The sequence below is a fragment of the Arctopsyche grandis genome, chromosome 12 (assembly GCF_051622035.1).
Source record: "Arctopsyche grandis isolate Sample6627 chromosome 12, ASM5162203v2, whole genome shotgun sequence".
Classification (NCBI taxonomy): domain Eukaryota; kingdom Metazoa; phylum Arthropoda; class Insecta; order Trichoptera; family Hydropsychidae; genus Arctopsyche; species Arctopsyche grandis.
In genome coordinates, this window is record NC_135366.1 from 15,788,870 (window position 1) to 15,813,270 (window position 24,401).

Sequence of the window (24,401 nt, forward strand, 5' to 3'; positions counted from 1 at the left end):
AGGACTATTCGATCCAGAGCGGGCCCGACGACGACCCCTCCTTGCACGTCTCCGAGGAGGGACGGCTGCCCCGCGACGAGCCCAACGTGAAGAGCCCCTCCGACATCGTCTCCCCGGGCAGCGATATCGAAGACTCCAGCCTCCTGGTGGAGATATGCAGGACCCTCGAGAAGAAGCACCCGTCTCTGAGTCCCGTGCTCAACATCAAACGCTCGCCGGACAAGCGCAAGGAGCGCAGCGGACTCCGCATACCGCTCGAGGGGGTCAAATTCGGCGATCTGCCCAAGTCGACCAGCAACGGCAAAGTTAAATCGCCCTCGGATTCCAAAGGCAAGTCCACGCCGGGTGCTGGGTCGGCCAAGACCCCGCCGTCGATCACCTCCGTCAAGACACCCAGCGATGGCTCCAGGACCCCCGGGAAGGCCACCGTCAAGCCCTTCACCAGGGAGTCCTTGGAGCGGCTCGAGACGAAAACGGTCCAGCTGGTCAAGGAGTATGGATTCCAGCCGAGGAGGAAGCTCAGCGTCGAGGATGGCGCTCGTTTGCCGTTCAAGTACGAGCCGTTCCCGCCGAACCTGTACGGGAGGCCGCTGGAGGAGATCGACAGCTTCATCTACGACGAGGTCAGTCAGTAGCATACTATAATTAATTTGGAAATGTTGCGATTCAGTGCTCGTCACGAATGCCGTGGTCAGTGTTGGTGCTGGTGTAGATATTGGGTTAGTTGGGATATCGTTCCCTCGATATTCCAATTTTCTGTGACGATTGTATATGTACTGCCGTAAGTTTTACTGCTTCTCTGATACACGTTGCATGATCACAAAACTTCATCTGTTGTTACTACGTACATAGTGGCATTTATCATGTTCAAATCATGGATCGAATCTTGTGTTTGCTGGAATTCATGTATTTTATTTTCTTTGTTCAGACTGATTACAATGGTTAATAGTTAATAAGCTCGGTTAGTTTGAGTTTACTGAGGTAATTATGACTATGGGCTAAGTCACTTGTGCATAGTTAAAGTGGATCGAAAAGCAATCAATAATATAACTTATTATGGATGCAGAAAAAACTACATACATATGTATGTACATATTTCTCAAAATGTATTATAAAAATCTTTTTCTACCGGGTAATTTTTTTAATGTTGATCAAATGCATAAACTTAAAAGTTTTGTTTATGCTAAGGTAAGCTTTATAAAAAATATCGCAAAATTGATTAATCGTCACAAGAATATGTATGATAGAAAGTGATAGAAGTTACTTTTGAGAAATATATTTTTTTCTTTTTACATTATAATACTTCTGATTACTTGTCGGTCTACCAAAAAGACATTGTCTATTTTCATAATTACCAGCACATTCATTTTTTGAAAATAATTCACGTATTTCTTATATCTATAAGTATACGAGTACAATATATTTTATACAGAAAAGGTGGCGCTAAAGCTTACGTTGGTGATTATGTTGAACACTGAAACCCTGCAGTTGCCAGTAGGGCATTTGTGACGAACACTGTCTTACATGTCTCAGGAATAGTGAGGATGTTGTTTTAAATTGATTTGTCTTCTGTAATCTTTTGAGTGCCGTGAGCGACATGTCGTTCTTCAGATACGAGGCGGGTTTTACATATGTATGTACATGTGTATTGTTGTACTAAGTGGAAAGTTTTTTCATTTTTATTGTATTAAATTCACGATTATTAATTCTGTGGTTTCATACAAATTTTAAACGCAAAAAGTTTATTTATATACTATATACTTTCGCATGTGTTCGTTTAATTTTATGCGTTTTTGGCTTGGAATAAATTGGTGCATTTAAACATTTCGACCACAGAATTATCAATTTACAAAGAATTCTTCGTAGCGAATGACGCGGCGCTCAAAGGGTTAGTATGCAATGAATACTGATGAGGCTGAGTTTTCATTGGACGCCCCCGAATTAAAAAGACTGATTTTATCAACGCAGAAAACACTACTATATATATTTTTTTTGCCTTGGAAACAATCTTGTAGACTGTTTATTAATTTGTAGCATTTTTTATACCTTCTATTCTATTAAATTATACATATATTCCTATTCTTATCATTCATCGTAGTATGTATTTACAGAACATTTTTTTTAAATGAACATGAAAATATTAATATAATGCATAAACCAACACAGCGGTTTCTAAAGTTAAATAAAATGAAAGATAATAAATGTCAATTATGTTAACTTTAAGAGGGTCAAGCATTTAAAATTTATCTTTGGGAATCGCTGTTATATATCTATTTTAAATTTTCTTTCACTTCTTTGTTTTTAATACCCCTTTGAGATCTTCTGCACTTATTTTAATCGTTTCGGCAAATTTAATAAAAGGGTCAGTAGTGGCATCGAGGGAAATCTCACGAGATTCACCGTTCGAGATTTGGATAATTTTATAAAACAATTCTTCGAAATTCCTGCGTATTAATTTGTCATTTACTTTTATTGTTATCAAGGTCAATTTATAAACTACACTTGTGTTTTTACGTTAAAATGTGTTTTCTCGAAATTTTAACGAGAGTCATTAACAAATGTTTGAATCTCATCCGTGTGAATTTAATGTTCATCGCACCGCTCTCGTTCAAATGAAATATTAAAATATTATTCATATATGTGTGTGTTGTAAATTCGGGTACGATTTTAAACGAACTTCACCGCTCAGGAGTTTCTCCGTGTACGCTATTTATTTTCGTAAATATTAGGATGACTTCCTGTAGAAATCTCTTGCCGTGTTCCCCGAAGCGTCTGTCTAAAATCTCGGGAAATTAACCCGGTTGAGTTATGGTACCAAGTTCTCTAGTCTCATTTATCACCTCATTTTCACTCGCAAACTTTATTAATACCAAATGTCCGGGCTTAGGTTCAACAACTATGCAGAACGGAAAATATACATAAGTTCTCCCAAACTATGTATGTACATATGTACATACATATGTATCCACGTGACACTTTCATTATATACATATATACTTTTTTTTTAATTATTGCATTTAAGTTGTCATCGATAGACTGATGAATTTATTTATGAAGTGTTTTATGTATGAGATGTGACCTTTGAATCGTGCGGTTGGAGCTGTCTCCAGTTTTGACATGCACATGCTTTATCTGTCGTCTGCGTAGAATCCGAAGGCGGATTCGTTCTTTTATTCAGGAATCCTGCTCGAATAATTCTGATACCAGCCTCTTTGATCTAGGAGGTCGACTCGCCAGGCACATCTCTCAACATTCGGTACCTCATTGAATAATTTAAGAGGTTTTGTATTAAACAAAGGCGTTCGTTTAGATGCGGTGTGGTACGGAGAATAGTGCGCGCGCACGCATTACGCATTTAGAGCGCGAGAAATTATTTAGAGATTTTTAAAAGTCAAAATACACTTCGGCGCATGTGTTTGCATGCCCTAATGCGATTTTCAATTTTGAACTGAAATAACAAAAAAAAAAAGAAAAAAATAAACCGTACGCAATTTTACAATTCTCTCTGTGGGTTTACGTTTTTTAGCCGTTCAGCGATGTTGAGTGCTCGAACAAAAAAGTTGTGAGTGATTAATGAACTTGCGGTACGGATGAAATTGAGCTTGAAAAGATCGAATTTGTATGTATGTATGTGTGTGTGTGTGTGTGTGTGTGTGTGTGAGTGTGTGCGTGTGTGTGCGCGCCTGAAAACCGTCAGAGCCGGAAGAGATTGAAGGCAATGAATGTTTGGTTAATGCACGTCTTGTGTTCGCACAATATTATATTCCGGCTTCGAGAGTCAAATTGAGTTTGTTCTGCGTTAAAAGGAAACTCGTTTAAAAAATAAATCTGATTAAACGAATGCCGCGCGAACTTTAACGTGGAAAATTATCATGCCGTTCAGAAAGTTTCAGTCTGCTTGCACTTTCTCTCCCTGCAAGTTTTCTTCCAGCTTCTTTTATCTCAACATGAAAATGCGGGTAGAACCTACTACATGAACTGTTAATGTCTATAGTATGTTTCGAGAGCGGTTGTATCTAAACGAAATGTACGTATGTGCATATGTACATGTCTTTCTAATGGACCGAAATGTGAATAAACATGTTGGTTGGCGTAAGAGACGACGATATGCGCGAAATCATACATCTTACTTTAAATGAACTTTTCCTTGACTGGTACAATATGTTTGTATAATAATTTGGTCACGGAATAAAATAAAATTAAATAAAAATTTCAAACCTATGTGAAATTTTTATTTCTATTAAAATTTATGACTGAATATGGAATATCTGTGGTATGCTATGGAAATTGTTATAAAAAGAACATATTTTAAAAAATTACTCAATTGAAAGACAATTTATTACTATTTATTTTTATTTTATTTTGTTGGTAATCAATGTATTGCGTTCGCTGAAAAATTTAATTACAATAGAAATTTGTCTTATTATTCTTTAGCGCATGTTAAATAGAACGGTGTGCTGATTTATATGTACATATGTATATATATGTATACTGAATTCCATATCATAAAATTGGGTTTCACCGGAAATGAATCGTGCATTTGTATGTACATATTTATATTTCATATTGGAAAGTTCATAAATGTTTAACGACGGAAAAAATATAATATTGAGCTGTAGATAAATATTTCCACGGAGATCAAACAGAATACAACAAAGGAGAGCTTGGTTATTAATTTCAACTCCGAAACTCGTCTCGCATTTTTGAGCATTTCGAGTTCGGGTCAAAAACGTATAGATACCTATCCTCTCAGGTACATCTGTGTGGGGGGAAGGGGGGAAATCCTTTGTGGGACAAATGAGGGATAACTCACCCCGTTGTTATTTTCTTACTTATTTTTCACCTCGTGCCGTGTAGCCTCGCACCTTCGCAATTTCCCCCGTTTCGCGCCATCTCCGCGAACCTCCATCTCTGGACTAGCGCACCCCATACACGTATCCACTCGTGAATAAAACACATTTTGTAAAGCGGTTTGTAGACAACAGGGATTGTAAAACTTTTATGATCTGCGGATGAATATCCACCCATTTAAAGCTACTTAATAATTTTACCGCCTATCATTTTAAAATCAATTGTGCGTATTTCCTCAACGCATCAAAATAATACTTTGAAAGGAGTCGTGTGAATATGGGTTTAAAATAAGAAATATATACATTACCTTAGTATTTAAATTAAATAATACTTAAAATTGTTAGAGATGAATCGTCAGCTTTACACATTCAATGAAAATATAAAATATTTGAATTTACGTATGTATATTTTAAAAATTGAGGAGGGGTTGGGGAGTTTATAATGGGTATCATTTATTGGCCCGACAAAATAGCCCTATTTCCAGACAAATTTCTCACGACATAATATGCAAATGACCATTTCTAAAATATTTCGCCCTGCAAATAAAAAGAATGCCCCTCTCTTAAATAGCTCGCACGACGAAATCGGGGTTCGCCCGCCAAATCAAACGTCAAATGGGTTGCCAATAATAATAAAAAAAAAATTGACAATAATAAATACCGACTCTAATAACCTAATCTTAAATTAATAGGGGCAACCCAACTTAACCTAATCTAACCTTTAAATAAATAAGTGTTGGCTGCTAAGATATTGCGATGTGTTTGGATGAATATTACGATGTGTGGACCATGGGGAGAGCGGGAATGGACAGGAGCGGGGCGACGCACTATCATCTAACCGTCAAAAATTATAATTTCACTGATAGGGGCCAGTGAAAATGTAATTGGATATGATTTCATTGAACTATATCCAGTGAAAATGTCACTAACTGGTTATGATTTCACTGAAACCTCAAATTTTATTTTTGTTACTGGCAACCCATTTGACGCTTGATTTTCCGGGCGAACCCCAAATGGGTTGTGCGAGCTATTTTAGAGATGTTAATTTGACATTAAATGTCGTTTTGACATATGTCGTATAATTTATTTTACAGCCGTGCCAAAAACATTATCCCGTTTATAATCATGTACCGTTTGGGATTGATTATTAAAAAAATATACACCCAATCCTTATTGTATCCTGAAATAAACCTGGTCAGTGCCGGGTATAGCCACTAGTTTCTTTATAAGCCTTTGTACCTCTACAGATCCTCGAGGGATCCATATGCATAGTACATACATATGTACATATATACTAGTGTTCTACGTATATATGTATATGTATGTAAATTCTTCCACACCTACTACATTGTACATACATACATAGTATTCTAGATCTAGTATGCGCATTATTTATCGCGCGTTTACCGCGAATACTTTTTTCACGTCCGGTTAATTTATCACGGTGGAGCCTGCCTCCGGCGGCTACCGAGCAGCGCCGGGTAGTTTGATTTAAAATTAGTAGAAGCTCGGTGCTGCTTAATTGCGTGGTTCAATTGGAGCGTGTGCGACCACGATGCGGTCGTGTAGGGGCTGCCGCACCGCCACGTTGGCGGGTGGGAGGTGGGTGGTGTGGGCGAGCGGGTGGTCTCGACGAGACTCCAGGGGCGGCATCAGAAGGCGGCCCGCTTATTTATTTATCGGCGAGGATCGATAGGCTGCGGCGGCCGCACAGGAGTGACCTTATTCCGGTACGTGGGGTAGGACTACCCCTGCCCTCCCGAAAAAAACAGACAATCACCTGTTGTAATTGGGTGGGGGGTGAGCTTCTTTGCCGAAAAGCCTGGAGGTTGCTCTTTTTTATAGTTTTCCGATTAGTTAATATTCGCCTAAAGGTGAACCAAATGTTGTTATATTTTGATGCATTTTTGTATCGCAGTGGTTTCATCCAATTTCTACAATGACGGGTTTGTAATAAAATAAATTTCAATGCCAACTGTAGTCACGAAAACTTGGATATTTGTGACTCCAAGTCGATCGTTTCTTGTCAGAGTTTGCTAATTTTATCTGATCATTGTTGAAACGGTTCCTCAAAATTGACAAAAAAAAAAATCATCCTACCTGCTGTCACAAATCTTCTGTATTTAATGTACATATGTACAATTTGTAAAAAAATATGTACAAGTCTAAATCCATAGATGTCTCACAGGATTAACTAATTGTTAATTTCGTGTTCTTCAACCTCTCGAAATACAGTGATTTATGTATTAAATATGCTGCATTGTTTGTAATTAATTGTCTAGGAAGGCGCATTGGGGTCTTCCTGTCAAGCATTCCTGGTATATATGTATGTAAAAAGAAAAGAAAACAAGATAGCAAAAAAATAATAAATCGAATAAAAAGAATATATATGTATAATTTGTACATAAATATACATTTTATAAAAAGAACCGAGTAGTGGTCAAAGCTATTTAGGCTTATCAGATAAATCAGCTGGTTATTTGCCAGCTGCTTCACAGTGATCAAATGCAGGGATGTGGAAGGAGCAGCTACATATGGATTTTATATAATTCACATATGTACTGCGGGAAGTTATAGAAATCGAAGTGTATATACGTATGTTTAAAAATATGGATGTATATATGTAGGCGTAGGAATAATTAAAAATTGAAATTAACTTCAAAAAACGTTCTTTCAGCTAATACAGTTTGAGCTTCTGTTGAGTTATGCTACGTAGTGTCTCGCAAAAAGACATGGTCGCCCCAATTAGACGAGCCAATATTCATAGTGAATGTCGTGTGAGGTTTATTCTGTACATGACACGCAATGCACCTCCCCTCCGCACGCCCCTGTCTACTTTTCACGCTCTGAAATATGTCCATTATGTGCTTTGACGTATGGTAACAAAGAAAATAAGCCGCGGCAGCGTTCGTTGCATTTTCCACCATGTTTTCCACGCCAGGAAAAAAAGCGAAAAGTGCGCAGCATAACAATTGTACACGTTGAATCGATGTATTTTTTGTAAAAATAAAATAAAAAATCCTTGAGGGACGCCATAAATTACGTTTTTAGATAGCGTTTACGCTCGTATGATATGTTGAAACGAGGAGGGGTAGGCTTACTGCGTATTATCGCGTAACTTATTCTGGGACCAAAGTTGAAAATTTTTTGCGAGTGTAGTTGACCTCTAGGGTCCGGACATTTATTATATTATAATAATGTAATGTCCAAATCCGAGCATATTAATGTAGGCTTTTTTAAATATCAAATAGATATATTTGTATGTATATATGTAGATATCTACTTAAGCTTTAAGCTTTTTGCGGTCATGTGATTAATATGAAGCTTATGACTAAATCTGAAACGACCTTTCTAATTTGTCTGCTGACATTTGATAAGTGTATGTATGTATGTATGTTTCGAACGGTTTTTTAAATAATTAGAAAATTGTAATGCCGACATACGCTAATAATGTATATTTCAAGTTAAATATTATACAAAAGTTTGTAAATACAAACACAAATAAGTACTCCCTGCGAACCAAAGTGGTGATATTTGATTTTTCTCTCCAGTGGGTGAAATACGGATATGGTTGTTTTCATAGCACTCAAGTTGATACGTTTCGGTATAAATATATTAGGAATTTTAATATTTCTACTATCTTTTATTATATAAATTTGAATTTTTATTTGAAAGTTCGCTGTAGTAATGTTTATTTTTCAATTGAAAATCGCCATTATTTTATATATTATCTCATTTTGCGTACCCTTTTTTATACTGTAGATAGCCTTTGATAATAGGGTTTTTAAAAGTTCTTTTTTCACTTTTTTTTACATTCGAGCAATGCTAGAAAATTTGAATAGTTTTAATATAATAGTTTGCATTATATTTAAATAATTTTAAATTCATTGTAAAAGTTTGAATTTTCAGCGTTTCGATCACCCATGTGCGAGCCTTGTTATAAATTAGTCGTCAAACGGTTTCGCGAACCGTTAAATCGTTTAATAACCGGTTAGGGCGGACCTGTAAATGCCGCAATTTTACGGGCACTTCTTCTCGTCAAACTATGGTGACCAATTTTAAAAAGTCGTAAATAAAACACTTCGGTCAAACGGTTCGTTCAATTGCAAGCCTGTAGATTTACGATCGAGTATTTTTTTTCGCTCATTTTCTGTGCGCGATCATTCAAATCGAACCGGACGAAATTTCTCTGAAGATAGATGGGTGAGCGTGGATGGAAGGGGGTGGTTTGAAGTGTGGGTAAATTTTCGTGCGCAGATGTTAAAGCACAACCAAAAAGAGGGTCGTTAGTGGGAGAAGCGTGACGTGTGTGAGCTTTCGTTGAAACAAAAGCTCTCTGCTATTTTCACAAATTGCAATGGCCCTGGTGTAGTCAACATGTGACTTTTTCATTTATTTCAGATTTTCGCTCGTATATGTATCCTATATGTTTTTTATTATTTTATTAATTTATTCACAATTGAATTTGAGAATTATTGTTGAATTTTATTTTGAGTGTGTGTATAAAAGTGACCCGAAACTCAATTTTAATAGTGCATATTGTGATATAATAAATACTTCTTCATAAGATTCGTAATATATATATATATATATATATATATATATATATATATATATATATATATATATATATATATATATATATATATATATACACATATGTATTATAATCGTGATGGTTGTATTTTTAGATTATATTGAATGTAAGCAAAATATTAGGATTTTCTCGCGTGACATTTGTAAAGTCAAAGTTGTCCCATAGCAAAACTGTCAAAAATAAAAATAAAATAACTCGTTTGTTTTGTCGGGTGATAAGGGTGAGTGAGAACCTTTGTTCGGAGTGATATTTGTCTGAGACAGGAAAAAATGATCGGATTTTATTACCTATATCAAATCCATTTTTTTATGAATGCTGGTAGGAAATTATATTAAATACTAGCTAAACCCGGCATGCGTTGAAATGCCACAATAACGCGTGCAATTCCCGTTCCCGTTCCCGTTCCCGAGCACATTCAAGTGCGAGATAGGCGCCGCGTGATTTTTGTCGCACTCGCGGCGTGATGCGTTGAAGGCGGGAGGATTACTTTCACGCCAGTAAAATCGTAATTACGAATATTATTATTAAGAGGTTTTTTTTTCACAGTAATCTTCCCGCACATGCATACAACAAATCCTGAAAGTTCCATTGTAATCGGTTCAGTGCTTTAGAAGCCTATACGAGACACACACACAGACATTCAATTTGCTTTATATATGTATACAGATTTGCTTTGTATCCATATGCACGTATCGTATATGGAAAAAGAAGAACGATTACTCCCCATTTCTTAAATTAATTCGCTTCGGTGTATATTGAGATGTAGATTCGATCATATCGTATGAGTACGTACGCATGTACCTACATATATGTATAAATGTATGTATGTGTATGTTTCACTTCGGAATTAGAACGTCGGGTTTCATCAGATACGAGCCTTATCTCAGAACGGTTCGACATCTGCCCAATACTCGAATAATGGATTTTGGCATAACCTGTTACCAAATTTCTGCCTCCTCTGCCCCCCAAAATGATATAATTTTATTCGGGCGAAAAGGGCGAACTTCGACATTTCGGCCCCGCAGCAGACGAAACGCGCGACTAATTTGACGATGATGAAAGACTTAGGGGTTCATCACGGCTCCCGTTGGATGTATTTCTCTGAAAAAGTGTGCAGGCGAGTGTGCGCGGGTATCACTTTTTTAGTATGTTTTTCCGAAGATCGTAAACAGTGTGGAGTGGTTTTCCAGCCGCCTCCCAAGTAGCGATAAGAAGATGACAATATCTCGCTCATTTGCACTGATGTGCCGGGAAATATCGCCATTTTTATTCGGGCCTCGCTCCCATAATGGTCTCGTGTCACTGGAGGTGGCTCTCCTCGTACGACCTGGCTTGGCTTTCGCATTTTCTTCGAAATGAAGCTGTGCGAAATTGCTTTTTCTCCCGCGGAGAAATGAAAAATGCGCGCGAATTGTCAAATGTCAAAAGTGTGCGATACACTTCTATTTTTTTTATTATACGCACTTTGCTCAGAATTCACTAGTTCGTCATGCATAAAAATGCGTTGAAGTGTCTGCTCGTTTACTTATGTGTATGTATATGTATATTTTGAATGAATATAATTTTATAAATGATAATTTACTAAATTATTTCGTGTGACGTCATGTATGTTTGTACATACATATATGTATGTATACGTACGTTTATTTATTGATTGAAAAATTTACAAAGGGTTTTGTGTAGGAAACGATTCTTCGGTTGGGAAGCATTTGATCAGATGGAATCGTTCAATCGTATCAAAATGCATAGAATTTATTTTGTAAGACGTCTTTCAAGAGTATTACTCATGAATTTTGAGATGATTTCAACCATTGGATGCCATCACCAAGCTTTACTTTTGAAAATGTACCTATATGTACATTAAAATATCTATTTGTATATGTATATATGTATATTTGTCATGTGTGTATGTGTGTGTGTGTGTGTGTGTGTGTGTGTGTGTGTGTGTGTGTGTGTGTGTGTGTGTGTGTGTGTGTGTGTGTGTGTGTGTGTGCTTCAGGAAGAAATTTGAAGACGTCTCTCGAGATCAAAGCCACTCTTCCTATGTCAAATTCGGTGTTTGAATTTCACGCTTGTGAATATTTTCCCACTACGACCCTCCGAGGAACACCCCTCTAAAAATTTTCTCTCTTGTTAAGATCGACATTTTTCATAATTAAATTTTTGATTCTACATACATACATAAATATATGATATTAAAAAAAAGACAGATTTTTTCGTGTTTATTATCAATAATCAATTGCTACTTTTGTATATCAATTACATTCGTTCATTTATTTATTATTTTTTTATTGATTAATCATGCACACTCGCCTAACAGATAACTCCAAAGCGACTAGTGTGCTAAACAGATTAAGAATAGAAGATAAAATATATTATAAAAAAAAAACAATTACATCTCGAGGAATGGGAGAATTATAACATGCCGCGGTTCTTGCCTAAAGAATATGAAATAGGGGACGATGGCGGACCTATGTAGATAAAACTTTCTGGAGCATGAAAGCTAATCTCCGCCAGAATTAACTGGTAATAGAGCAACACTCCTTCGGTTTTCAAGAGAAGTGTAGCCAATCATACTCAAATCTTGAATGAAATCAATATGGGTAAGTCTCATACAGTTCCTTTCAAAGAAACCGAAGAAAGCGTCTTTCGATTACATCAAATTTAATAGACTGAATTTTGGCTGAATGACTATAGATGCGTACTCCATGATACTTCTCACCAGAGCATTGTATTTACAACAGCCTCAAAGCAGTAGGATTATGGAAATACCGGGAATTGAGAAAAAACAAACCCTAGCATCCTTGAAGCTGATCAACACACAGAATCAGTGTGATTGGAGAACCTGAGGTCACTCTGAAAGGCAACCCCCAAGATCAATAGTAGATTCAACGCAGTTCAATTCAGAGTACATACAATATATCGATTATTTAGCATGCGTATTATACGAGGGTGACTTTCATATTGATTTTTGAGTTCCATACGACGATTATTTGAAAATAATTATGTATCGTTAAAATAATTACGTCAATTCACACCGTGTACTATTTATTATACATTAGTTGTTTTACAGTTTTCGTAATATAAACAGCTTAAACATGGTGAATCTAATAGTAAATATTCATTTGTTTTTTTATTAAATTTATTTGAATCGAAAAAAAAAATCGAATCGTCGTCATAGAAATTAATTTGTTTTCGATGTTACCAACCAACATTACATACATACATACTCAAAAAGTCTCTTTCGAAATTATATATTAGATATGTACTTTGAAATGGAAACTAGTGGTTATATAATTGAAAAAGTTATAAATAATAAATGTACATATGTAAGTTCAGTGTTATTGAATCTGTATTACAGTATTTATTCGCTTTATTATACATATTATAAAGAAAGGAAACGTTACATTTTGCTATGAAATAAATACCTGTAACTTTCTTTAATCATTAACATTCGCATTTTTAAATCATAAAAATTTTAGTAGTATTTAGTGGTAGCTTTGGATATTTTAGAAAATCATTATATGTACATATACTGACTAATTTGGACACTGGATCCGTTAAATCTATGACAGACTTGTTGAAAAATTGATTGGTTTCATTGAATTGATTAATCCCTTATTTAAAATAGTGATGTTGAATTGTTTCTTCCGTAAATTTGAAAAAACGTTATTATTAAAATTCACCTTTAGCCCGACCATGTTTACTATATTTACGATTTAACTGATCTTTGCTCTTATGTAGCAAATTAATTTCGAGACAAGAATAGATTCGTTGGCATTTTTGATTTCACCCTTTCCGTACGCATACCCACGGAAAATTTCAACAATCGTTTCCGTTTGATGGAAAATTATCAAAGCATTATACTACATTCATATGAGCACATATATACATATGTAAATTTGTATATGAATTGTAAAAGCTTTCTGTTTAAGATATAATTATAGACATATTTCTAGAATTTTCAAATACAGATAAATCTAGCATAGGAAAGAGTAAGGTAAGGAGATACCATCTCTCCTAAACTATTCAATCCGGCGCTTGAGGGCGTTTTCAGGAACCTGGACACAGCCGGAGTAATCATCGACGGTCGCTTCTTGAGTCATCTTCGGTTTGCAGACGATATAGTTTAAATAGCTCGCGATCTAACTGACCAGTATATCTAACTGACCTACTTAACAGACTAAAACAGCTGATCAGGGAAAGTAATAAATTAGGATTAAAAATTAACGTAGATAAGACCAAACTAATGTTCAATAGTTGTTGAATGCCTGATAGCATTCCATTCGATTATAAAATAATAGAAGTAGTAAATAATTATTTATATTTAGGTCAAATAATTGACATATCCGGTAGTAAAGAAGAAGAAATAAAGAGACATATGAAATTAGGATGGAGCGCATTTGGACGAATGTTGTTTTTAAATCAAAAATGCCACTCTACCTGAAGAAAAAGATCTTCGATCAATGCGTTTTGCAAGTGATGACGTATGGACACTGAACGCCAAGATGCTACACAAAGTCCAATGCACTCAAAGAAGTATGCTCGACATAACGAGGAAAGACAGGAAGCGGAACACGCGGGTGAGAAGTATGACAAGAGTGGAGGACACAGTGAATAGAGTAAAGAGATGAAGCTAGAAGAATTGGACGAAAGGTGGACAAAAGAAGTGCTAGAATGGTACCCGAGAGAATGCAAAAAGTTAAAAGGAAGTCCGCAAGGAAGATGGGTAGACAAAATTAGGAATTGACATCCAATGAAATTTAAAAAATTGTTTAAACGTATTATCATTATCTGCAAATTACTGTAGCTAGACGTTTTACGCAGATAGCAGAGCGCAGAAATCACGTTTTGAAGGAATCGAGTTAGCCGCCAAAGTCAAACATGCCGACCGACCCGTTACGATATGAATAATTCAATGCGGCCAAAAGTATACATACACATCGAATAAATAAGGGTAGGAGGGAAGGGAAGAAGGGCGAGTAAGGAGGGAGGTGGTGGTGGAATAGCCGCTTTAATAACTCGCCGGCGAAAGGTCAATCGCGAATAAGAAGGGTCGTAAGGTGGACGAGGGGTCCGCGGTTCGTAATTAAAGGGGCATCGTGCATCAGGCCAAGAGTTACTTCCCATCCCACACCCTCTTTAGGGTCCCTCCCCTGCCCATCCCAGATATCTGTTGGCGACCCACTTTCGCGCCAATTTAAAATTTCAAGTGCCATTCTTCGTCGGTGGCGAATTCTAAGTGACTCTTTTTGAATCTCTTCCGTGATTAGGGGCGTTTCGGCGGGGCGCTCGTAAAAAAGGAAATGTGGGAAAATTCATACCATTCAGTTTTCCTCACAGTGTTCCCCAGATAGGGTGTAATTGTGTGCATGTACATACATACATAGTTTGGAACGATTTGGTTTTTTTTATATTTTTTTCTTGATTTCGATGGAGTGGAATGTAAGAAAAAGCTTGGACCAAAGGTGAAAAGCTATGAAATAAAAAAGTGCAGCTTTTTTTTTAAATTGCTTTTAATGGCTAATAGATTAGTGATTTATCGAAATATTTGACGCTAGTTTGACTCATATATCTTAATATCGATTATTGTCATAAAAGTGGAAAATTCGTTTGAATTGAATTATTTATATAATAGTATACGTTTGTTAGTCTTAGTGTCATATTTGTAAAGTGAATATGTCATTAACATAAAATAATGTTGAAAATATAATATCGGATTTTAAGTGGATTCAATCGCTGTGTTTAACATAAAATTATTTAGTGCTTAACTTAAGATTTCTTGCGAAAATAAATATACCAGTTGTCACCATCTTTTTTTGTGAATATCATCGAAATAGTCGAAATTTAAATGCAATCGTTCAGTTATGTTATTGTTATGATTTTAAAGGTGAGATTTTTTTCGTGTCGCTAATAAATATAGAAATGCATCTATAATAGTCAAAATAATAATGAATTGTTTTTCAACTACAAATATTATTCACTTATATGAATATTGTTGATAATTCAATGTGAATAATGACTGCGTGAGGTGCACTAGATTTTGTTACATGTTAATAATGAATATGCGATATAAGAAATTATCTTTCGTAACGATCACAGTTCATATAGATACGTCGGTGGTGTGTGTGTTTTTTTCAATTCTTTCTAAATTTACGATTCTACCTGGTGATTATTATGTCGTTATTGGTTAGATGGAAGATAGAGTCGAATAAACGCGGGTAGCGTAGGAACGATAGCAGTTTGTTTAACGTGCCGTACGCACGTCTCGCGATATAAAAAAAACAACAAAAATGAAATCAAACACTTATTCTTTGAATGCGATAATGAAACGGTTGGGTTGCGTGGCTGAAAATTATTAATAAATACCATTGAAAAGTTTGTCAGGTCTGTGGTTACTTTTCAACCGAGGAAACTTTTGCAGATCTCCCAGGGAGTTGAGGCTTTCACTTTGCGAGTGGCTGCATTGGAAAACGAAATACTGGCAGCGAGAAGTTTCACTTTGAAAATGCCGTAAAACTTTGACAAACTAGAATTTCACTTGTGAACGTGTGTACATATGTGTGTCTACCTATTTTAGGTGAATTGTTGAAATTAGTTTGCCTAATCGAAATCAATGCCTTTTTCAATCAGCGGTAAATCAAATTATCTACTTAAGCTAAATATGTACATATGTATATATGTAACTGCGTCAACGTCGTATATTATATCGTTACGTATACGTTTTCAACATTTTCCCAAAGTTTCCTCGTTAAAAATACTTGGGACATTGCCAGTTAGATTTTTACACATTTTAAAATGGTGTAAATATTTTTGTAGTAAAAAAAGTGTGAATGCTATCTCTCGTAATTGTCTAAATAATGTTCTCAAAATAGTTTCTGAATTCAATAAAAAATTGCGGGCCTTGAATGAATTCACTCGGTGTGCTAAAACATATATATAACTTTGTACATACATAGAATATGCTGCAGAAATGTAAATAGTGGAGTTTTACACATATCTATTTACTTCATTGTTGCTTTTAATTTTTTACCGTGCTATATTGCATTAATTTAGCTAGTTTCCAATCTCAATATATTTTTATTATTTAAACGTACTAATTTGATTGAGATAGAAATCTAATCGTTATAAATGTGGTAAAATGAAGAACTAGCAAAATAAACTCTTTTTTTTTATTCAGTGGGTCAAAATCAGTAAAGATCGATTAGTATTTTTTTGTTGCCCAATGTGATCATTGTTATAAAGAGTGGTTCCTGGTGTATTTCAACGATGAAAATATCATCTAATATATAATTTCGAAAGAGACTTTGTATGTAAGGTTTGGGTGGGAGAATCCGTGACGTTAAATTTAATAAAAAAATAATTGAATATTTTAATAAAATAAAACTATTCAGATAAATCAAATAAAATGTTTTCTATTAGATTAGACATGTTTAAGCAGTTAATATTACAAATACCGAGCGAAGCCGGGTAAAACCACTAGTTATTTTATATGCAAGGAACAACTTCGGATTTATAATTTTATACACCACATTGTTAATGCAAAATTGTTTCACTGGGGAAATTAAGAAATCTTCTACAGTATATTTCCATACATATGTATGATATTTTAAATACCACACAACTTTTTTTCCAAACCTCTCAAAAGACGAACAGTTTCCAAACTACCGATTGAAAATCGTCTTCACAGAGTTGGCAGCATAAGTGTTTGTATGTAGGTACTAAACGGTACGTCTATCGTCATCGAGTAGCCCACTTATGAAATGGTCGATGATATCTAGGCTCCTATTGTACACCTCCACTCCCCTAGGATATTATGATGGTGCGGTGTGTTGTGGTGGTGAAACTACGAGATGTTGTCTCCTCATCATCCATCGTCTATCCGGTGGGGAGCGGCATTGTTGCCCCGAGTTGTTTGGGATGAGGGTGGGAGGGAGAGATTGTTCTGAGAGCGCTTCGAATACTTGTGCAACTGCTTCGTCGGTAGAACGTCCTTATTAGACAGTAGCACATGTCACACAACCGGGTATACTCGATATGGAAACTGCTGAATAGTACATATGTATATACATGCATATGTATGTGGGAGCACTACATAGTTCTTATATTTAGACGTGTGGTGGAATTTTATAGCTCAAGTGTAACGTCTTACTTTTATCGTTCGCTGGCGGATGGGTAGGGGGTGGAGATTGGCGTAATTCTTCATTTATGATGGCAATTATTTCTGAATCGTTAAGTTGACGCGACGCATAAAATTACATTAAATTTAGGGACGTTTGAGTTATTATTCTCACTCTTACTATATGAAGTTTTACAATTTTAATTTCCGTCTTCAACTTTTGCTTAACCTGCAAGAAAATTTTACTGTTCATATCCATTTTTTCGATCAGCAAATTGGATCTACATACATATGTAGTGTGATCATGTATTTCATATTATTTTTGAATAGTTTTTAAGCTCAAATGATAAATAAAAGTACATAAATATGGCCCACTGTGATAAAAATTTGATTGTAATTCATAATAAAAGTTGAAAATTTTTGCATTTTCATATCTGTAAAAACTTTTCGGGACTATAACGAATCCTTTGATGTTGGAAATAGTGAGCTGAAGTGGTGCGATGAAACAATGTAAATTATATTAATAATAAAATTACAATAAGTAAAATTACAAACGAAAATCTATAAATAAACACGGCACATTTTTTATGATAGTTTTCAGAAAGATCAATTTACATTCCTTGTAGTTGTATGATCACAATGGCATGAATTGCACGAATGCTAAATTTAATCCAGATTTTTCTTGGTGAAATTGTATTAAGAACAAACAAACAGATATAATAAATTCTCAATTTGAACTTTTTGATTCAATGCATTCATCTGTAAAACGAGATAAGAAAATCATCGATGAAAATGCATTTTATATTTTGATATTGTGTGTGTTATGTAATCGTATGAAAAAGAGCAGTCATAAAATAAAATGTGATATAACGGCAAACGAGAGCTGACTCCACATTCATGCATACGTAGTATAGATTTATTGAAGAAATTTAAATATCTATAGCCTGCTCGACGTCAAAATATCTCAAGCGGGAATAATCTTCAAGTTTCTGGTCGTTGAGTATTATGATTTGTGTGTGTTTTCTTTTAAACGCGCTTGGATTTATGACTCTCGGCTTAAACAAAATTAACGCGACTTGGCTTTTCCTTTTCGATTCCCATTAGTGCCCCAAATGGATGATAATTGGCGCAGCTTTAATTCCCCCAAGAAAGGGCGAGAATCGAGGTCACAATTATATCTTCACAGTTGTTATATGTATGTAGGTACCCCCGAAGCAGCTAAATATGGATGTTTTCTAACTTTTTTTTTCGAAGGGTGGGAATCTGCGCCGTGGTCCGATTACGACGTATTTTACGATTCGAAGAATTCTTTTCCGAATCGAATGGGCAAAGTTTTATCGCATGTGGTGATGGTGGGATGGGGTCATAATTGTAGATATTTTATGTATGCACAAAAGTGTGTGTCGTCGACGTCGTAATTATCGTCGTTAATTCTATGGTGCGTTTTTCTCGGAAAATTCGCCCGATAAATATATCTCAATATCCTACATATCATTTATATGTACATATTTGATATGTAGGATAAGTAATAACAGTAATGTATTAATTACGTCAAATCAAATCGTCAAATCAAATCGACATTTTTGGGTGTTAGAAATCATAAATGCAGATTTTTATGTACGTAATACATACATATTACGTCTACATACATATACATAAGATCCATTAATTTTATCCAGCACTGCACGTCAACAGTTCGGCACAAAACTGCACGAAAAAGACCTTCCATTCATACTGTACAGCACTGTCTGTTTTCAGCCCGTTCATATTTATTTTGGACGAGTGCAAGGCAAAATCGACATATGTATATTACAGAGCTCGACGATACGGCGCAATATTGCTTGCGTTTTATAGTCGAGTCAATATTTTTTATTTTATTTTTATTTTATTTAAATAGGCACACATACAGAATAAAATATAAAAATAAAGTTGTATAATGAGACAAAAAATAATAATAAACATAAATAAAAATAAAATATTCCATTTACAGTGAGCATCACATGGTGATATAAAAAAGTAAAATTACAAAAACATCAAGATTAAAAAAAAAATAAAAGAAACAGATAATGTAAAAAAGAAAAAGAAAAAGAAAGACAATAAGGGTGAAGAAGCAAATCAACCACATATTATTTTCTTCACCCTTGTCCTAAAAATACTAAAAGAGTCACTAAAGAGGTCAGGACAATCATCTAAGCTATCGTAAATACGGCATATACGAACGATTACACCATTGAAAGAAGTGTTGCTTTGAAAAATTGGTGGATAAAAAAGATTTGTGCATCTGGTGAATCGGGCATTAACGTTAAAATTAATCTCACTTAAAACATATGTGTCAAGAATACAAATTAACAAATCAGAAACCCTTCTGTGCTGAGACAAACTTGCAATATGGAAAAAAGAAAGTCTGTCATTATAAGATGGTAACAGTTTTTTAAGACCAGTCTTATAGGATAAATGGCGCAAAAAACGCTTCTGGATTGTCTCTAAATGCTCAATGTGAGTTTGGTAATAGGGAGACCATATGATTGAGGCATACTCCATATTACTACGAACCAAACTGTAATAGAGTAGAATCAGAGTATGGGGATTCTTAAAGGGCTTCGCAACTCGGCAAATAAATCCCAAGAGTTTATAAGATTTAGTAACAATATGATTAATATGTTCATTAAATGATAGTTTGTAATCTATAAGTATACCTAAGTCTTTGGCACAGTTTTTCGCTATAAGATCTACGTTATCGATATTGTAAGTCAAGTTAATTAGGTTACGATTAATATATAGGTAGTCACAATATAACGTTTCTGAAAATATTAATATGTACATGGCAGCAATTTTATTAGTATGGGTGCACTCACCGCTATGACGTATCATGCGTGAATATTTCCACAGTGGGAAAAGAAAACCGGTTCTGCTTTATACGTTTCGGTGACAGGTACTGCTGTATAATATGAACAGATCGTGTCAGTTATTGCTGTTTCGGACACGTTACTAACACATTACGGAACATATGAATGTGTCCATATATGTATGTATGTAGAATATTCTAAATAATCATTTTTGTACTGCTGTTTACGTGCAGTTGCTGATATTATCGAACATTAATAGACTAGCTTATAAGAGTAATATTTATAACAATTTTATATTAACTTATTTATAAAAGAAAATAGCAGTAGCAAAAATGTAAATGGCAAACCTTTTTATTACTTTAAAATATATAGTTTCAAAATAATATTAGTAAAATAAAAATAGTGTCAAAAATATGTAAGTGGGTTGCCCATTAAGCAAAAATACAATTTATATAAAATTTTATATCAACATACATACATAGTGTAAATATGTATGTATGCAAGTTGAAATCAATTTTTGATATTACACACCTGAGAAAGTGCGCCGTGTTCAAAATTCGGTTAAATTTACATAGATAGATGTACTAGGTACATAAAAAATGACAGGAATTCGCAATTTACATCGCATATTATATTTTTACGATTAAATTTTACGACGGTTCCTAGGCGTGTGTAGTATTGAAAAAAAAATCAACCCACTAAAGGGCGCCAGGGTTACGTTTCGAACGCAGGTTTTATGTGGAAGTCTTGCGAATAAAAAAATAATATTTGTCCTGCAATAAACGAGAATTTCGATTATGTTTTTTCCTGGAAGAAAAAGTTTCGCGTGGTTTATTTTTTTGCGTGTATGTTCTGGGAGTTATGACAGTGTAATTATCGTTCGTGTGTTTGTTCTACAGATGAAAACATAACTCGAGCAGAATCAACAGTTGCACAAGTTGTTACAACAAACGGATATGTAATATATGATGTTTGTTGAACTTGTAACGTTTGAAAAACATGATGCTTGTATGTACGTCTCAATCGAAATGATGATTGATTCGGTTTAAGAGGAATTTACTTATTTGTACTGATACTTGATAGAAGTCAAACTTGGAATGTTCAATATTTGTAAGCACTTCATTCATTCATATTGTATTATATACGTACATATATAATACTTCAAGCACACCTATATTAAATCATGTCTATTTAGTTTTTTTTTTATATATTATATAGAATTTTTGTAGTTTTTTCCCTTTATGAATGCACGTTTAAGTTAACTATGCGCAAATGGCAGATCTATCTTGAATCGCTTTTTCCGCTGTTTGACTATATTATAAATACCTGTTTTATTATTTCAGTATCGTTTTCAAGACAGACAGACGTGTATTACATACATACATATATACATACATATATACATAAGTGAAATAAAAACTTCAGAATGCTAATGACAGACGTACGAAACAATTGTAAACGAAGTACATACATATTTCTTCATTTTGTTGAAAGCGTGCTGTGAATCAGTCGAGATAGACAGAGTGAAAGAACGAACGGAAGAAAGAAAATTGTTTCACACTGTCTATCAAATACAGATTAATTATTTTAATAGCACTTTAGAATTGTCTTATTTTGTTCACAGTTCTATCGTCTCGCCTGCCAAAGAAAATCCAAGCAGGTAGACATCATTGCTCAGTACATATAATACATTTCATTTATCAGTCATTTTGTAGATGTCATGCCTAGATATATATGTACATACATATATGTAGACGTTCAGAGTATTGCGTATTCATTGTGCGCAATGTCAGATGGACGAAATGATTAAATTGCGAAACAACACGGGTGGAACGATTGACATTTGAGTGGGTCGGAAGGTTTCCTAGCGAAATTGGATTGATAACGGTCGAGTGAGCGACCGATAAAACTAAGGACCATCCGAGAAGTGTACCTATTGGGGAATGTCGACGCAAATACAAGAAACTTGTGTACATAGGTATGTTGGAAAACACGCGGAACGTTTGAATACGCTCCTGGGTCAAATTCGTGGAACGTCTGGGTCATATGTACATATGTACTACCTTTGATGTTTTTACTTTATCTATGTACGTAGTAACAATAGATGAAGAAATCGAGATTTTTTTAATATGTGTACTGGGGTGTCATGTCTTAGTGGTTATTGGAAAATTTTTACTGTTCCAGTATTTTTGTCATCACTTTTGGCCGTAATTATCGTATGTATGTATGTAAGTGGATAAAATTTGTATTTAATGAGATAAGGGTTGTAAAGTTATTAGTATATATTTTTATATACAAGACGGAATAAGTCAACGGTCCAAAATTTGATTATTAATCACACAAACGTGAAACAGGTTTTTAGTTATAAAGTTTGAAAGTATTTTCGCCGCAATTAATTTAATCCTTAAACTTTTGAACAATTTTCGGAGAAATTCACTTTGATCTTTTTTAAATTTCGTTATGATCGTTTAAATTTTTTTTTTATAGTTTAGCAAAAGCAGAAAATGATCCGATGCCATGTGCAGATACAAATTGGGTAATCGATTATTTCAAATCGTTTTTTCTATTTGCGGCATCCAATACTTTATGTATACTTTCATATTATTGTATAATACTAGGAAATTGCTAAATGCCAAAAAGCTAGTTTCGACAAAATCGCTATGCAGTTTTTGCTGCTAGCAACTGCGCTTGCATTGTCAGCCGTTTAATTATGGAGCTATCAAAAAACTGATATTAGTTTGCCAGATGTTTCATGTTTTACGATTGGGACGCCGGCATCTCATTATTTAGTCGCTTTTTCGTGTAACGTTAAAAAATGTAAAGTTGATGCAAGAGTGTCATTAAATTAATTCTGAAAAAAAAATCGAAAACACAACAGTAGTTAACGTACGTGTTTATATTCAAAAAATTCCGCATATAATTATAAACCAATTATTTTTGGATATTTTATGTGTGCACAAAGTTAAGATAAAACAAATTTATGAAAAAATATGTCAAGATAATTTATTTCAGAAGGTACAGCCCTCGTGCATCCACTCGGCATTGTTTTTTAGCATATATTTTTTTAAAATAAAGTCGTAGTTATTTGTTTCAGACAGTTTCGATAGCTTTTAAATTTATTACAATTCATTTTCAATAAATCTTCTTTAATTATGTAACTTTCTTAAAAAGTATGTTACTGAAACGACTGAGTGAGAAACGCTATATTGTAGGGTCTATAGTATGATATTTTTCGTTCATTAATTAGTTCGATCGCAGAGATCATATGTAATCATGAGTGTCGTAGCACACTGATAAATTTTGAAAATAGATTCCCATTTTTATATGATCTATAAACAAAGTAACGATAGATTCAAGATACAAAAAATTCGAATTTAATATTTTAATTGATTTGGATCTAGTTTATTTGCGATACCATGTAAACATTTCTAACTTTACTTTCAAATTATTTTCAAAACCACCCGTTAAAATAAAAACTTGAAATGTGTGAAAAAGTCGTTTATAATATTCATAAATGATTTGAAATAGTTTAGCAGTAGTGTTGTTCTGATTCGAATATTCTGATAAACATAGTCGATCCATCCTTTCAGAGTTTGCACATTTATGTATCTAATTTAATTGTCAAAACGTTTCCTCACAAATTGGCAACCAACTCTCTATTTGCCGTCTCTGTTTGATCGATTATAATTTAAAATTTATCTATAGGTACTATATAAATGTATTTTATACATATATTATATTTTATTACATTTTTATACTAGGAAGGCCTTACAGGTAAACCCCAGTGCGCCTTCCTGGCCAATTACAAACAATACAGCATTTTTTTATTATACAAGTCGCTGAATTGCGAGACACTGAAAACTCGCAAATTAACGAGATATCTATGAAGTGTACATACATTTTATTGTACATTAATCATACTCAAATAGTGGTGACATATATAGTAGGTAGGAAGGTTTTTAGCCAATTTTTAATCGGGAACCGTTTCA

General features: G+C 34.5%; 1 protein-coding gene across 1 annotated transcript in view; it reads left to right on the plus strand.

Moving 5' to 3' along the window:
* Positions 1-419: 419 nt before the first annotated feature.
* NaCP60E (Na channel protein 60E) overlaps positions 420-24,401 on the plus strand; it is a 245,469-nt gene continuing 221,487 nt past the window's right edge. Inside the window, exon 1 of the mRNA XM_077443333.1 lies at positions 420-623. The gene's annotated coding sequence lies outside the window, so the exon portion shown is untranslated. The remainder of the gene's footprint in view (positions 624-24,401) is intronic.